Consider the following 17,397-nt stretch of genomic DNA (forward strand, 5'->3'; position numbering starts at 1 on the left):
GGGAGGGTCCTATGTAGTGGGTGTGGGTGGAGAAAGCAGCTTAGGGGAGCACATGACAGGGAGAGTATAAATAGGAAGCCATCTTAGAAATAGCAAGCCAGTCAGAGGAGGAGAAGTGACAGGAGCAGAGGCTCTGCATGAGCTCTGCTCCGGAGGCGGGCCTAGCCTGGTAGGGCCAGGACTGAAGAAGATAAGAGGAACAGGTACCTCAACTAGCGGAGAAACAGCAAGGCTCAACTAGAAACCGAAGGCTGCAGCATTTCATGTACTGCAGGCCAAAGTCCACACCAGTCTCACTAAGAAGGTAGCCACATAGGACTCAGGGGACGGAACACACGTCGCCCGCCAAGGCCCGAGGATACCGGATAGAAGTGTCACTGGGTGTGAGGTGCAGGGAGAAGGCCAGAGAAAGGACACACAGAAGGGGGTCCTGCTAAGTACTCCGGAGCTATCTGCGGGTGGACTGAGCCCCTCACTGAGTACGCACAGCACGACGGGGGAGATTGCTCTGGTACCTGTAATCTGGACTACAACAACTGTGAGTAAAGATCTTGGGACTGCATCACACGGACTCTGTGTTCATTACTGACTCCCTGCACTACAACCACCATCATCCACCCACACTGCCCTGAAGCTACACTCTTCCTGTGGGGAGTAATAATACCATTGCTGCAAAACCACCAGCTTCAGAGGACTGTTCCGCAGCGGCGGCCCCTTTGGCCACACTCCACAGGTGGCGTAGTCGGACATTATAAAACCCATATATACAAATTACCCTTGGATTGACCGCCCTGGGTCACGGACCAGGTCACCGCCACAGTGACTACAACCCCCAGCGTCTACCGGCCCGGCTCCAGGTACCCCACGGCCCAGGGGGCGAGTCAACTTCATAGGTCCCTGATCTGAGACCACTCCTGCAGCGTGATTTTCCCCACTTCTGGATCTCGTTGGCCCAGGCTATACGTCAGAACGTATTGCACCAGGGCTTGTCGATGCTGCCACAGTCGCTGCAACATGTGCAGAGTTGAATTCCACCGTGTCAGCACATCGCATTTCAGCCGGTGAACTGGCAGGCCCAACGACTTCTGTAGAGATGTAAGTCGTTGAGCTGCGGGATGCGAACGGCGGAAGTGAGCACACAGCGACCGTGCCCTCTGCAGAATGCCATCTAGTCCGGGATAGTGGGCTAAAAATTGCTGGACAACCAGGTGCTACACGTGAGCCATACAAGGCACGTGTGTGACATTGCCCCGGCGAAGGGCCGCACCCAGGTTTGCAGCATTGTCGCACACGGCCTTCCCTGGTTGCAGGTCCAGTGGAGACAACCATTCATGAAACTGGGTCTCCAGAGCTGACCACAACTCCTCAGCTGTGTGACTCACATTTCCCAGACATTTCAAAGCAAACACCGCCTGATGCCATTGAACCCTGCTGCCAGCATAGTAAGGAGGTGTGCAGGATTCCTTCTGCGCAGTTAGAAAGCAGGTGGCATGACCAGACAGGCTTTGGGTGCAGGTGGAGGACTGAGAAGAGGTTGAGGAGGCAGAAGCAGTGGAGGAACTTCTAGATATAGAGGATTGATGTACAGCTCGTGGGGATGGCAAGACTTGGACAGCAGCCCCTTGTCCTGCTGTCACCATAGTTACCCAGTGCCCAGTCAGCGACATGTAACGCCCCTGTCCATGCCTACTCGTCCAAGTGTCTGTGGTGAAATGCACCCTGTCACACACAGAGTTTCTCAAAGAAGCAGTGATGTTGTGTGCGACATGCTGGTGTAGCGCAGGCACACCTTTCTTTGAGAAGTAGTGCCGACTGGGCATCTGGTACTGGGGCACAGCGACGGACATAAGGTCTCGAAAATCCTCTGTGTCCACCAGGCGGAAAGGCAGCATTTCTGTAGCCAACAGCTTTCAGATGGTGAAATTCAACCTCTTAGCTTTCTCATGGCTAGGAGGAAATGGTCTTTTACTTGTCCACATCTGAGGGACCGAGGGCTGGCTATTGTGCTTAGACGGGGTTGAGTAGGGTGTCCCCGGCAAACTGCCGGTCTGTGAGGAAGATGCAGGCGGAAAGTTAGGTTGCCTTGATCCAAAGGTGGTGCTCTCGATGTCGGAGAGCTCTCAACACCAGCTGGTGTTTCCACTTCCAAATGAAATGATGACCTGCCAATCACACTGGCTGTTGCGGGTAAAGAGTGGCAGGTCTGCGTCCAAAAACATGTGTGACTGCTGTCCCCCAGTCACAGAGGATGAAGAGGCCGCGGATGCACAAGATGGGGCAGACGGTGGTTGGCCCGGCCCGCTAGGCCTCATTGTAGCAAAGTGAGCTTCCCACTGCAACTTATGCTTCATATGCATGTGCCGGTTCATGCATGAAGTACTCAAACTATGGATTTTTTGGCCTCTACTTAGCTTTGGATGACAAATATTACAGATAACACGAGTTGGGTCATCCTGATCGATCTGAAAAAATGTCCTGGCTATGCAAGGCTTAGAGCCCATGCAACCTGAAGAGCCACTACGACTTGTGATCAGAGGCAGAGTTGTGGTTGAGGATGCAGTTGTTGACGTGTTTCCAGTACTCCGTCTCTGTCCAGGAAGGCGCAACCTAACCTCGTCGTCAATAGCATCTGTGACGCCCAGCAGCGCTTGGTATCACAGATCCTAGAAGAGTGCATTGATGGAATCCTCCACAAGAGGCCCCCATAAACATTCACACATCTCCACCTTCCACCTCAGACCAGCAGAGGGAGCCCGTTAGGGATATAAATAGGGAAGGTGGAGCTAGGCAGTTCAGTTCCTCTGAAGAGTTCCTGCAGTAGAGAAGCCTAAGAGAGGTCAGTCTGCAGTGGAGCTCAGTCTAGTCTAGAGAACTCAGTTAATAGTTCAGCAGTGGAGCACGAGGCTCCTGCTAGCTAGATTCAGGGAGCCCAGTTAGAGCTTAAGGTGTGCCGGCGACATAAGATCGGTGAAGCGCGGCAAGCTGCCGTTAGTGTGTATAGCCTAGTGAGGGCCCGAGTAAGCCGAAGGTGAGTGGAGAGTTAGTACATAGGGGGCAGAGGAGCTTAACCAGCTCACCCCGAAGAATTTACTGGACACCGGATCCGAGCTTACCGGGATCTCTATGACCCAGTAAGGCATAACCGGAATCCCTGGAGAACTACAAGTCCCAGGATCGCTAAGGTGCTGATACGTAACAGAGCCAGGAGACGCTTAGGCCCCGCATACTGGGACTGTGAACTCCAAGACAAGGCACTACCACAAGGTCAGCCAGCGCAGGACAGAGACAAAGTTAGGCCTAGCTCCAGGCAGGTCAGAAACTTACTACGCAGAGGCAAGAAACAGGAGGCCCTACACCCGCTCATTGGGGAGGATCCTGATATGCACCCTTCACCCTACAGTGCTCCGGGATGTGCCTGAATTTCCACCAGTAAAAGGTACTGAAGTGACTACCGTGTCCGTTCCCGTTCTTGCTCTGACCCAGCTGGGTCTCGCCTGTCCTGCATTCCCCCTGCATACGCTTTCTGAGGCCTAGCTCCACCTGTGGGGAGCTATACCATTGAGCTGCCTTATCACCGGCCTCAGTGGACTGCTGCAGCGCTGGTGCTTCTCACCAGATACCACAGGTGGCGTCACGAACAAGAGTTACAGTTTGGGAGCGAGGGTCTACATTATGCTCAGAACCTTCTTCATCTGGTCCTGGGTCCGACTCATAAAGATTCTGGGCATCAGTGCAGATCATTTCCTCATCTGGATTAACAGAAGCTCTAGAGCAGACCTCCGTTTCCCAGGCTATAGTATGAGTAAACAGCTGTGCAGACTCAACCATCTGTGTTACCCCATACTCAGACGGGCAGCTGGAGACTTGGGAGCTGTGAGGAAGCAAGTGCGATTGGGGTGACACCTCTGAGGGCTGGAGTATTTGTGATGTTGAAGTTGAGGTGGAGGAGAGCCCACTTGAAGGAACACTTGATATCCGTTGAAGCACCTGCTGTTTTTGTGCCTCATCTGGAATTTGTAGCGATGGACGTGTCCGTAAGAAAGGGATCGTATCACATTGTCCACGAAAAGAAGTAGACAGCTTAGTGTGGCTGGAAGGTGGCCTTTCTTCTGCAGATGTCACCCCCCCCCACCGCGGGGGGGCCCGACCCACCAGCGGACAGGCACCAGTATTGGGAGAGGGGGGCTGGCCGTCAGGGTCCACCGCGGCTCTGGCACAAACCCAGCGACACGGAGGTCGCACGGGCAGGAACGGACTGGCCGTGTCGGCTTCGCACTCCAGCGTAGTCCCTCTGCCTGCTCGCGCCCGTAACCTCAAAGGGATGCGCAAGTGGCTTTTCTTCCCAGGGCTGTTCCCTGCCCAGCAGCAACGTGGGGGAGCTCAGGTCGGCCTTCCACTTTACTCCTTTACCTCCCTCGCCCTCTTTCCTTCTTCCGTTCTCCATCTAACCCCTCGGCTCTGTGGTGTCCGCTCTCCCTCCAGCTCTCTCCTTCTCACAGGTGGACTACCGCGTGTATTCACACTGTGGCGAATCTTTTGGGCCCAGGCATAAGAAGTTGTTGAGGTAATGGATAATATGTGCCCCCTTAGAAACGTCCATTACAACCCATTTGAGGAAGCAACTAAACGCCTCAAATAGTGAGCAGGATCTGGAGCACCCCATGGGCAAACAGTGATCTATATAGTATGCTCCTTCCCAGAAGCAGCCCAATAGGTGGACACTATTCGGAGGCACAGGTAGTAAGTAACCGGAACGCCGCATCAATGTCTGTTTTGGCCATTAGGGTGACCCTTCCCAACTTCTTGATCCGCCTGATTGCCTTGTCAAAGGATGTACAGTATATACTACTGTACTTGGCTCCGCGTCGATGTTGTCGTTTACGGACCTGCGCCTTGAATATGACAAATGGTGGATTAGTCCGAATGTATTGGGTTCCGTTATTGGCACAACTCACAACGGGGATACCACTACGTCTTTTAAGGAAAGTGTTCTGAATGGAATCGCCATTCTACCTAAAGATATTTCTTTTTTTAATTTTCTTGTTACGACGTCTGGGTGTTGGTAGGCTGATTTTAGATTTTACTCCAGCCTTTCTTGATTTTAGAAGGGCATGACATGCCTATATCTGTGTCTCCCCCTCCTTTTACTCCTCCACCTCTTTTCTTTTCGCATGACTATATGTACTTGTCACTTTTCCATGTGTTAGTTGTGTCTTCTGAGCAGTTTGTCAGCTTTTCGACACCTTTGAAGTGTTTTCCATGTGTTTTCTATGTGTTTCTATGTGTTTTTGTTTGCCTGCCATTGGTTTTAACGGTGTTCGAAGGTGTTCGACGAACAGTTCGACGAACATACGGGTGTTCGACGAACCGAACTCGAACACTACGGGGGTGGCTCAACTCTAGTGATGATGCCCTTTTTCAGGTTGGTGATGTCCATATCATGGGGCAGGGCTGGTTTCTGTTCTCTCTGCACACACGTGCTCTCTGCTTTTCAATGTGCATTAACAGTGCGCTCTGCTGCCGGCTTTTCGATTTGAGAAATGCTCCATACAAATGCTAGTTTCTTTGTTTGTATTATGTTTCAGTCTACACAGTAAAGTCAGCAAGAAAATTGCAGAAAATAGGAAATGTGCACTCTTGCGGCCAATGTAAAAGCAGAATTTAAATATTAAGTTATTTTTTTCCTCTTCTAAGGGCTCATTCAGACATCAGTTTTTCACTTATGAGTTTTATTTCTTTTTCATGAATAAAACATGTACCTACAGTGGTGGCCAAAAGTATTGGCACCCCTGCAATTCTGTCAGATAATACTCAGTTTCTTCCTGAAAATGATTGCAATCACAAATTCTTTGGTCCTATTATCTTCATTTAATTTGCTTGCAAGGAAAAAACACAAAAGAGAATGAAGCAAAAATGAAATCATTGATCATTTCACACAAAACTCCAAAAATGGGCCAGACAAAAGTATTGGCACCCTCAGCCTAATACTTGGTTGCACAACCTTTAGCCAAAATAACTGCGACCAACCGCTTCCGGTAACCATCAATGAGTTTCTTACAATGCTCTGCTGGAATTGTAGACCATTCTTCTTTGGCAAACTGCTCCAGGTCCCTGATATTTGAAGGGTGCCTTCTCCAAACTGCCATTTTGAGATCTCTCCACAGGTGTTCTATGGGATTCAGGTCTGGACTCATTGCTGGCCACCTTAGAAGTCTCCAGTGCTTTCTCTCAAACCATTTTATAGTGCTTTTGGAAGTGTGTTTTGGGTCATTGTCCTGCTGGAAGACCCATGACCTCTGAGGGAGACCCAGTTTTCTCGCACTGGGCCCTACATTATGCTGCAAAATTTGTTGGTAGTCTTCAGACTTCATAATGCCATGCACACGGTCAAGCAGTCCAGTGCCAGAGGCAGCAAAGCATCCCCAAAACATCAGGGAACCTCCGCCATGTTTGACTGTAGGGACTGTGTTCTTTTCTTTGAATGCCTCTTTTTTTTTCCTGTACACTCTATGTTGATGCTTTTTGCCAAAAAGCTCTACTTTTGTCTCATCTGACCAGAGAACATTCTTCCAAAACGTTTTAGGCTTTCTCAGGTAAGTTTTGGCAAACTCCAGCCTGGCTGTTTTATGTCTCGGGGTAAGAAGTGGGGTCTTCCTGGGTATCCTACCACACAGTCCCTTTTCATTCAGACGCCGACGGATAGTACGGGTTGACACTGTTGTACCCTCGGACTGCAGGGCAGCTTGAACTTGTTTGGATGTTAGTCGAGGTTCTTTATCCACCATCCGCACAATCTTGCGTTGAAATCTCTCGTCAATCATTCTTTTCCGTCCACATCTAGGGAGGTTAGCCACAGTGCCATGGGCTTTAAACTTCTTGATGACACTGCGCACGGAAGACACAGGAACATTCAGGTCTTTGGAGATGGACTTGTAGCCTTGAGATTGCTCATGCTTCCTCACAATTTGGTTTCTCAAGTCCTCAGACAGTTCTTTGGTCTTCTTTCTTTTCTCCATGCTCAATGTGGTACACACAAGGACACAGGACAGAGGTTGAGTCAACTTTAATCCATGTTAACTGGCTGCAAGTGTGATTTAGTTATTGCCAACACCTGTTAGGTGCAGGGGCGGACACAGACTGTAGTGGGCCCCTGTGCAAGAAATTTTGGGGGGCCCCCCCTGCCCTTCATAAGGCAACAAAGTTATGTAAACATAACCCCCCATGTGCATCTCTCACCCCCCCATGTGCAGCTCTCATCCCACCCATGTGCAGCTCTCACCCCCGTGCATCTCTCATCCCCCCCATGTGCATCTCTCATCCCCCCCATGTGCATCTCTCATCCCCCCCATGTGCATCTCTCATCCCCCCATGTGCATCTCTCACCCCCCCATGTGCATCTCTCACCCCCCCATGTGCATCTCTCACCCCCCCATGTGCATCTCTCACCCCCCATGTGCATCTCTCACCCCCCCATGTGCATCTCTCACCCCCCCATGTGCATCTCTCACCCCCCCATGTGCATCTCTCATCCCCCCCGTGCATCTCTGATTCCCCCCACTCCTAGTTAATTAATTGTATTTAAAAAAAATAAAACTTGTTATACTTACCCCCATGCAATCCCTGCAGAATCCTGGCGCTCGTCCACGTCGCTGCCACCAGGTTCTCCTGACGTTCGGCCATGTGACGGCGCCACATACATAGCCATCAGCTTTTGTTTTGGCCAAAAGATTTTTAAAGCCGCCACCACGATAAGGTAGACTCTTCTGGGCGTGCCCTACTCTAACCTATTAAAATTTTCTTAAAATATCCAATACTCTTTTTAGATATATTTTTATTTAGTTTTCTTTAAGGGAATGTGTCATATACATTTTTTTTTTAAATGACCAATAATACCACATACAGGGAATACCGCCACACCATGACCAGACCACATATTACCACAACATAGTGACCGAATAATACCACACAGAAGGGAGAAAAACTGCCACACCATGACCAGACCACATATTACCACTACATTACTAATATTACCACCACATTACTAATATTACCATAAGTGTCATTATACACGGGAGCTCTATACATGGTATGTATAACGTAAGTGTCTAGGTAATCTAGTGATCACCAGTGAAATTATACACAGGAGCTCTGTATATAGTGTCAGTGTACAGGTAATACAGTGACATTATACACAGGAGCTCTGTATATAGTGTACAGGTAATACAGTGATCATCAGTGACATTATACAAAGGAGCTCTGTATATAGTGTCAGTGTACAGGTAATACAGGGATCACCAGTGACATTATACACAGGAGCTCTGTATATAGTGTCAGTGTACAGGTAATACAGTGATCACCAGTGAAATTATACACAGGAGCTCTGTATATAGTGTCAGTGTACAGGTAATACAGTGATCACCAGTGACATTATACACAGGAGCTCTGTATATAGTGTCAGTGTACAGGTAATACAGTGATCACCAGTGACATTATACACAGTGTACATGTAATAGACTGACTCACCGGTGACGTCTCTAGGTGAAGTCCTTCATCTTCGCTTTTCTCCTTCATCCAGCACAGACCGCCATCACGTCTTCCAGCCAGGACTCGTCTCTGCATAAAATAACACAGTTATCTAGAGCACATTCCCCAACTTCTACATTACGCAGCTGAATACAGACGTGCATCCACCATCAATATATGGTTAGTTATTAGGCAACCTACCATTCCAAATATAAATTGTAATCCACCACTGTGCCCCCATTAACTGTAAATAGGCACTTAATATATAATTTAATTAGAACCTCTACTCTTTCCGCCAATTTGTTACCAGTCACACTCCTGCATCCGCAACGCCCCCTACTCTATACTTCCTGCTCCCCGCATTCAATATTTACATGCACCCCCTGCCCCAATTCATTATATCATGTCCGTGCTCTCCCCACCCCATCATCATTTATCATTTACTCTCCCCCACCCCACATTCGTTATGTGCAGCTCATTATCCCCCTACTCCCAATTCCCCCATGTGCAGCTCTCAAACCCCCCCATGTGCAGCTCTCATCCCCCTCCATGTGCACATCTCTCACCCCCTCCCCCACATGTGCCCCTCTCTCATCCCCCTCCCCCACATGTGCCCCTCTCTCATCCCCCTCCCCCACATGTGCCCCTCTCTCATCCCCCTCCCCCACATGTGCCCCTCTCTCATCCTCCTCCCCAACATGTGCCCCTCTCTCATCCCCCTCCCCCACATGTGCCCCTCTCTCATCCCCCTCCACCACATGTGCACCTCTCTCATCCCCCCCCACATGTGCATCTCCCATCTCCCCCCCCCACACATGTGCATCTCCCATCTCCCCCCCACACATGTGCATCTCCCATCTCCCCCACACATGTGCATCTCCCATCTCCCCCCCACACACGTGCATCTCCCATCTCCCCCCCCACACACATGTGCATCTCCCATCCCCCCCCACATGTGCATCTCCCATCCCCCCCCCACACACATGTGCATCTCCCATCCCCCCCACACACACATGTGCATCTCCCATCTCCCCCCCCCCACACACATGTGCATCTCCCATCTCCCCCCCCCCACACACATGTGCATCTCCCATCTCCCCCCCACACACATGTGCATCTCCCATCTCCCCCCCCACATACATGTGCATCTCCCATCTCCCCCCCACACACATGTGCATCTCCCATCCCCCCCCACACACGTGCATCTCCCATCTCCCCCCCCACACACACATGTGCATCTCCCATCTCCCCCCCCCACACACATGTGCATCTCCCATCTCCCCCCCCACACACACACATGTGCATCTCCCATCCCCCCCCCACACACACACACACACACACATGTGCTTCTCCCATCTCTCCACTCCTAGTTAATTGTATTTAAAAAAAAATAAAACTTGTTATACTTACCCCCATGAGATCCCTGCAGAATCCTGGCGCTCGTCCAAATCGCTGACAGCAGGTTCTCCTGACTTCCGGCCATGTGACGGCACCGTCACATGACTGGAAGTCAGGGGAATCATGAAGGCGCTGCTGCAACAGCGCAGCTCAGCGCTGAAATGTCCCGGACCCGGCGCATAGCATGGGGCCGGGGGCCCCATGAGGAGAGAGACGCACAAGAGGGGGGCCCCCGAGGGGGCCCCTACCGGCCGGGCCCCATACTGGAGTCAGGGCAGTCATGCCCTGATGGCGGCCCTGCTGGAGGCTGGAGGGGCCCCCTCTCCCTCGGGGCCCCCGTTCAATGAACCGGCTGCACGGGCGGTAGTTCCGCCCCTGGTTAGGTGCCACAGGTAAGTTACAGGTGCTGTTAATTACACGAATTAGAGAAGCATCACATGATTTTTCAAACAGTGCCAATACTTTTGTCCACCCCCTTTTTTAGGTTTGGTGTGGAATTATATCCAATTTGGCTTTAGGACAATTCTTTTTGTGTTTTTTCATTGAAGACAAATTAAAGGAAGATAATAATACCAAAGAATTTGTGATTGCAATCATTTTCAGGAAGAAACTGAGTATTATCTGACAGAATTGCAGGGGTGACAATACTTTTGGCCACCACTGTATTACAGTCCTTGGGGTTGTTCATATGTCCGTCCATTTTTTTGTGGATGGATGGTTAGTCCTTACTCGGAGACGTGTCCAATTTTGAAACGAGTCATGGATCAAACTCGCCAATGCAAATCTATGGGTCCTTTAACCCCTTTCTGATGTGGGGCGTATTAATACGTATCTGTCCTCTAGGCCTATTGGACCAGATACGTATTAGTATGCCCTGGCGATTGTGCCCGCACAGAGGCTGTCAGCTGATTGTCACAGCTGACACCCGATACTATGTGCAAGGAGTGATGCCGCACTGCTCCCTGCACATTAACCCCCGAAATGATGCAATCAAAGTCAATTGCAGCATTCCGGGGGCAAGGGGAGGTAAGCACCGCTGCTTACCATCTCTCTGGCGTTCCGCGCTGTCTCTGCCAGGTTCCGGGGGTTTTCATGGTGACCCGATGTCGTCATGACGACTTCCAGGTCACCAGATAGCAGGAAGTTACTTTGATCATGCACAGTGCGCAATCAAAGTAACTTCTCCCTGTGCAGCGCTGACAGGCTGTATAGCATAGGGATGCTGCTGCATCTCAATGCTATACAAGCGATCAGACTGCAAAAAGTGAAAGTCCCATAGTGGGACAAAGTGTAAAAGTAGTAAAAAGTATCAGAAAGTGGAAAAAAAATTGTAAAAATATTACAAGAAAATTAAAAAAAAATTAAAAAAAATAAAAATATACTATACCCATAAATAAATATTACAAGCAAAAACTGGAGGAAACTGAGTACACGGCATCAAATAGAAAAAACTTTTATTTGAGAATAGAAAAGTCACATAAAAAATACATGTCTCAAGTACATGTGAGTTGCAGAGCATGTCAAAGTAGAAAAGCACATGAAAAAATGACCATGGTAAGACCTTAGCCAGGGGAAGAAGGGTGCCTATATAAATAAGTAGTCAGGACAAAATCCTGATACAAACTGCAAGTAAATAGGTCTTCCCATGGCACGAGGCTAGCACGGTCCATATAAATAGTGAGACATTAGAATGGGAACAATTGGTGTATTACTCTAAGAGTCAAATAGCAATCTGGATATACAGTATATATATATATTTTTAAAGCAACTTAGAGCATCAGACATTACAAAGATATCTCAGATATATAAGAATCAAAAAATGAGTAACTCACCCATGTAAACACCAACAGTTGCTCAAAAAGAGAGGGGGAAGGGAGGAGTGAGAGAGTGAACCAGCAGAGCAGGAGCGAGCAAGTATGGGGCCCGTGCTAGCCTCGTGCCATGGGAAGACCTATTTACTTGCATTCTGTATCAGGATTTTGTCCTGACTACTTATTTATACAGGCACCCTTCCTCCCCTGGCTAAGGTCTTACCATGGTCATTTTTTCATGTGCTTTTCTACTTTGACATGCTCTGCAACTCACATGTACTTGAGACATATATTTTTTATGTGACTTTTCTATTCTCAAATAAAAGATTTTTCTATTTGATGCCGTGTACTCAGTTTCCTCCAGTTTTTGCATGTACTTTTGAGTAGGCAATTTTTCATGGTTATGGAGTATAAGCTGTATCTCTTCTATATCTCCTATCCATGATGTTGTGTATGTCGGTCAATGTGTGTATTAAATAAATATTATTATGAAAAAAAAAACAATAAAAGTATACATATTTGGTATCACCGCGTCCGGAACAACCTGACCTATAAAACTGTCCCACTAGTTAACCCTTTTAGTGAACACGATAAAAAACAAACAAAAAAAAACGAAGCAAAAAAGGTTGCTTTATCATCAAACAAAAAATGGAATAAAACGCGATCAAAAAGATGAATGTAAATAAAAATGGTACCGCTAAAAAGAGTCATCTTGTCCTGCAAAAAACAAGTTGCCATACAGCTCCATCAGCCAAAAAATAAAAAAGTTATAGTTCACAGAATAAAGCGATACAAAAAAATTATTTTATAGTTAAAATAATATAATAATAAAATAAAAAATATGAAAATAATAATAAAAATTATAAAATAGTTTTTATTGTGTAAAAGCACTAAAACATAAAAAAAACTATATAAATGTGGTACCGCTGTAAACGTACTGACCCGAAGAGTAAAGCTGCCATATCAATTTTACTACATACAGAACAACATAAAAAAAAACAAAAAAACAATTCCTGAATTGTTGGTTTTTGTTTATTCTGCCTCCCAAAAATCGGAATAGAAAGCGATCAAAAAATGTCACTTGCCCGAATATGGTACCAATAAAAATGGCAACTTGTCCCGCAAAAAAACAAGTCATCACATGACTCTGTCGGCCGAAATATGGAAAAATTATAGCTCTCAAAATATGTTGATGCAAAAACTAGTCTTTGTAAAAAATCTGTTTTTTATTATGTGACAGCTGTCAGTCATAAAAACCCGATATGAATCTGGTATCGATGTAATCGCACCAACCCGAAGAATAAAGTCGTCTAATCACTTATACCGCACGAGGAACGGCGTAAAAAATAAATTCTAGTGTTAGGGTTGTGCTAGGGTTAGGGTTGTGCTAGGTTTAGGGTTAAGGTTGTGCTAGGGTTAGGGTTGTGCTAGTGTTAGGGTTGTGCTAGGGTTAGGATTAGGGTTGTGCTAGGGTTAGGGTTGTGGTAGTGTTAGGGTTAGAGTTGTGCTAGGGTTAGGGTTGTGCTAGGGTTAGGGTTGTGCTAGGGTTAGGGTTGTGTTAGGGTTAGGGTTATGCTAGGGTTAGGGTTAGGGTTTTGCTAGGGCTAGGGTTGTGCAAGGGTTGGGGTTAGGGTTGTGTTGGGGTTGGGATTATTTCAAAAGTAAAGAAAAAAAATGATGACAATATGGCGACTAGTGTTGAGCACAAGTGCTCGCTATTTGTGCTTGCGTCGGGTGCTCGGGTATGCACTAAGTATCGCGGGTGCTCGAGTGACATGCTCGAGTCTCCGCCCCATATGTTTTGCGGCTGTTATAGAGGCAAAAAAACCTAGCAGTGATTGCCTGCCATACTCGAGCGATTCCCGCATGTTTTTTTTGGGTGTCTAATAGCCATGAAACATGCGGGGCGGAGACTCGAGCATCCACGATACATGGTGCATACCCCAGTACCCGATGCAAGCTCAAGTAGCGAGCACTTGCACTCAAGACTAATGGCAACTTATTCAATATGATGACGTAATGTTATCAAATTCTGTGTCGTACCTCTGGGTTCCAAATGTTCACTATACCCCTTGATAAAATTCTTGAGGGGTCTAGTTTCCAAAATGGGGTCACTTGTGGGGAGTTTCCACTGTTTAGGCTTACCAGGGGCTCTACAAATGTGACATGGCGTCCACTCTCGATTCCAGCCAATTTTGCGTTCAAAAAGTCACACAGTGCTCCTTCCCTTCTGAACCCTGCCTAGCGCCCAGACAGTGCATTTTTCCCACATATGGGGTATCGGTGTACTCAGGAGAAATTGCACAACAGTTTTTGCTGTCCATTTTCTCCTCTTACCCTTCTGAAAATAAAAAAATTGGGGCTAAAAGATCATTTTTGTGGAAAAGTTTGATTTTTTTATTTTCACGTCTCTACCTCATAAACTTCTGTGAAGCACCTGGGGGTTCAGGGTGCTCACCACACATCTAGAGAAGTTCCTTGAGGGGTCTAGCTTCCAAAATAGTGTCACTTGTGGGGGGTTTCCACTGTTTAGGCACAGCAGGTGCTCCCCAAATGCAACATGGAATCTGCTAATTATTCAAGCAAATTTTACATTCAAAAAGTCAAATGGCACTCCTTCCCTTCTGAACCCTGCCTTGTGCCCCAACAATGATGTTCTCTAACATATGGGGTATCAGCTTACTCATGAGAAATTGCACAACAAATTGCATGGTGCAATTTCTCCTGTTACCTTTATGAAGATGCAAAATTGGAGGCTGAAAAACACTTTTGTGGGAAAAATTTGAAAATTTTATTTTTACTGCTCAATGTTATAAACTTCTGTGAAGCCCCTGGGGGTGTAAGGTGCTCACCACACATCTACATAAGTTCCCTGAGGCGTCTAGTTTCCAAAATGTTGTCACATATGGGGGTGTTTCCACTGTTTAGGCACATCAGGGGCTCCCCAAACGCAACATGGCGTCCGCTAATTATTCAAGCAAATTTTACATTCAAACAGTCAAATGGCGCTCCTTCCCTTCTGAACCCTGTTTTGTGCCCAAACTCTGATTTTCCCCCATATAGGGGGTATTGGCATGCTCAGGAGAAATTTCACAACAAATTTTGGTGTCCATTTATTCATGTTACCCTTACGAAAATAAAAAAATTGGGTCTAAAGTAACATTTTTGTGAAAAAAGTTAAATGTTCATTTTGTTCTTCCACATTTCAAAAATTCCTGTGAAGCACCTGAAAGGTTAATAAACTTCTTGAATGTGGTTTTGAGCAACTTGAGGGGTGCAGTTTTTAGAATGGTGTCACTTTTGGGTATTTTCTGTCAGGCCCCTCAAGGTAACTTCAAATGTGATATGGTCCCTAAAAAATGTTTTTATAAATTTTGTTGGAAAAATGAGAAATCGCTGGTCAACTTTTAACACTTGTAACTTTCTAACAAAAAAATATTTGGTTCCAAAAATGTGCTGATATAAAGTAGACATGTGGGATATGTTATTTATTAACTATTTTGCGTGACAATTCTCTCTGATTTAAGGGCATGGAAATTCAAAGTTTGAAAATTGCTAAATTTTCAAAATTTTCACCAAATTTCCGATTTTTTCACAAATAAACGCAAGTGATATTGAAGAAATTTTACCACTATCGTGAAGTACAATACGTCACAAAAAAACAATCTCAGAATCAGTGGGATCCGTTGACGCGTTCCAGAGTTATTACCTCATAAAGTGACAGTGGTCAGAATTGTAAAAATTTACCTGGTCATTAACGTGCAAAACACCTTCGAGGGTAAACGGGTTAAACAATCGAACAGTACAAGGATTTGGTGGACAGGACATGGTGTTTGTTTGATCGGAAAAGCTTGAGAAAGTTACTCGTACGCAAAAAAAATAAAAACTGCTGAAGCCCTTATGAGAAAAAACATATGACGTTACGATTAATACTAGAAAGTCGAAACACGTCAACATCCTACTACTGGACAAAAAGTGTTTTTTTTTCAGCTCACACCTGTTGAAAGACTTCAATTGTAGTCCAGTATTGCAACACGGAGTCCCGTTCCTGCCAAACGTGGAATGAACTTGCACAGAAGAAAAAGCTGATCCTGCTCCAGTTTAAAATGTAGAAAAACATTTATTTGATCATTTAAAAAATATATATAACGTGTTGATACATTCAATAAGAGTTTGGTTGGACAGGAGGAAAAACCATAGGCAGGGAAAACTAAACACGTTTCAAACACTTTGTGTTCTTAAACATATAGTGTTCGAAACGCGCTTGGTTTTCTCTGCCTTTGGTTTTTCCTCCTGTCCAACCAAACTCTTATTGGCTGTATCCACACATTATATATATTTATCAAATGATCAAATAAAGATTTTTTTTTACTTTTTAAACTGGAGCTGGATCAACTTTTTTTTTCTGTGCAACATCCTACTACTGTCCTGTTATGAGGATCCTTTAATGGAATTTAAATAAAAGAAAGTGAAGTTTTAGGGAAGACTTCTGCTTTTTTTCTTCTGTTGGACTTTATAAAATTGTATACACTGACCAAACACTGAAGGAAAGTGGTCCTTTTTTTGCGTACAAGAAGAAACACTGAATGGATCCTAATCTGGTTTGAATTGTATTTGATTTTCAGCCATACGTTCCATTTAAAGTAGGTAAAGATCCTGGCACCTCCACATTTACTCAAGTCCCCATGCACATAAGGATAACTTCAGACTATTTTATTTCCAAAATATTGGCTGATTTCATAGTTTATCCAGATACTTAGATGAGATACCTCAGATCTTAGAAAATAATCAATAGAGTGTATCCTTGACTGTATTTCAGATCTGCTGTCAAACGGTTAGTCCTGATAAATGTGATACATAAATCATTCGCTGGGCATGTAGCTACAATTAATGACTCCGTTGTCACAATTACCCTCATCATACTAATATGCGGTAACAACACTTTAAATAAATGGTCTATTTGCGGAGGCATATTGGCTACAAGAGTCCCATCCATCATTATCTAGGCCATCATGTGATTACACAGGATTACGGAAAATGTGTCAAAATAAAGAGCAATCGCCAATTAATAGTGAAGAACCAAATAGATTTTTTTTAGGAACCAAGCTATGAGCTATAAGTTCATATTCACACAATGCAATTGCACGATATTTTTTGCCACAATTTTACAAAATTGTCATAAAATAACATCTTCTTTTTACCACTCTGAAATTGTGGAAAAAATGCAGCAGGATCGCATTGTATGAAAATGGCCAAAAACTCTGTCCAAATCAGCGTTGAGGCATTTGTGGCACCAATGGATCTCATTGACTTATAACAGGGTCCATTGGCTTCATCCAAGGTGTCCTTTGTTCTGATGGAAAACAGTGCCATCCATCTAATCTACATCAATCTAGAGAAAGAACTGCACATTGTTATTGGCTCCCATGAAGTTTAAGTACATTATGTGGAATATCTCCTGAAAAACATGAATCAAGTGAAACAGTTTTTTGTATAGAGACTCGTGTTAAATACAAAAGAGCCAATGATAAACAATAATTTAAAACAAAAAACAATGGGAGGGAAAAATAGAAAAACCTAAAGCTTGCTGTGCACTGGTATTGGCACCCTTTACATTAATTTAGTATGGAAACACATTTTGACTCACCTGTGGTAAATCACAAAA

The sequence above is a fragment of the Phyllobates terribilis genome, unplaced genomic scaffold (genome assembly GCF_046119375.1).
Source record: "Phyllobates terribilis strain yellow unplaced genomic scaffold, ASM4611937v1 Scaffold_9__5_contigs__length_417890890, whole genome shotgun sequence".
In the NCBI taxonomy this organism is placed as follows: domain Eukaryota; kingdom Metazoa; phylum Chordata; class Amphibia; order Anura; family Dendrobatidae; genus Phyllobates; species Phyllobates terribilis.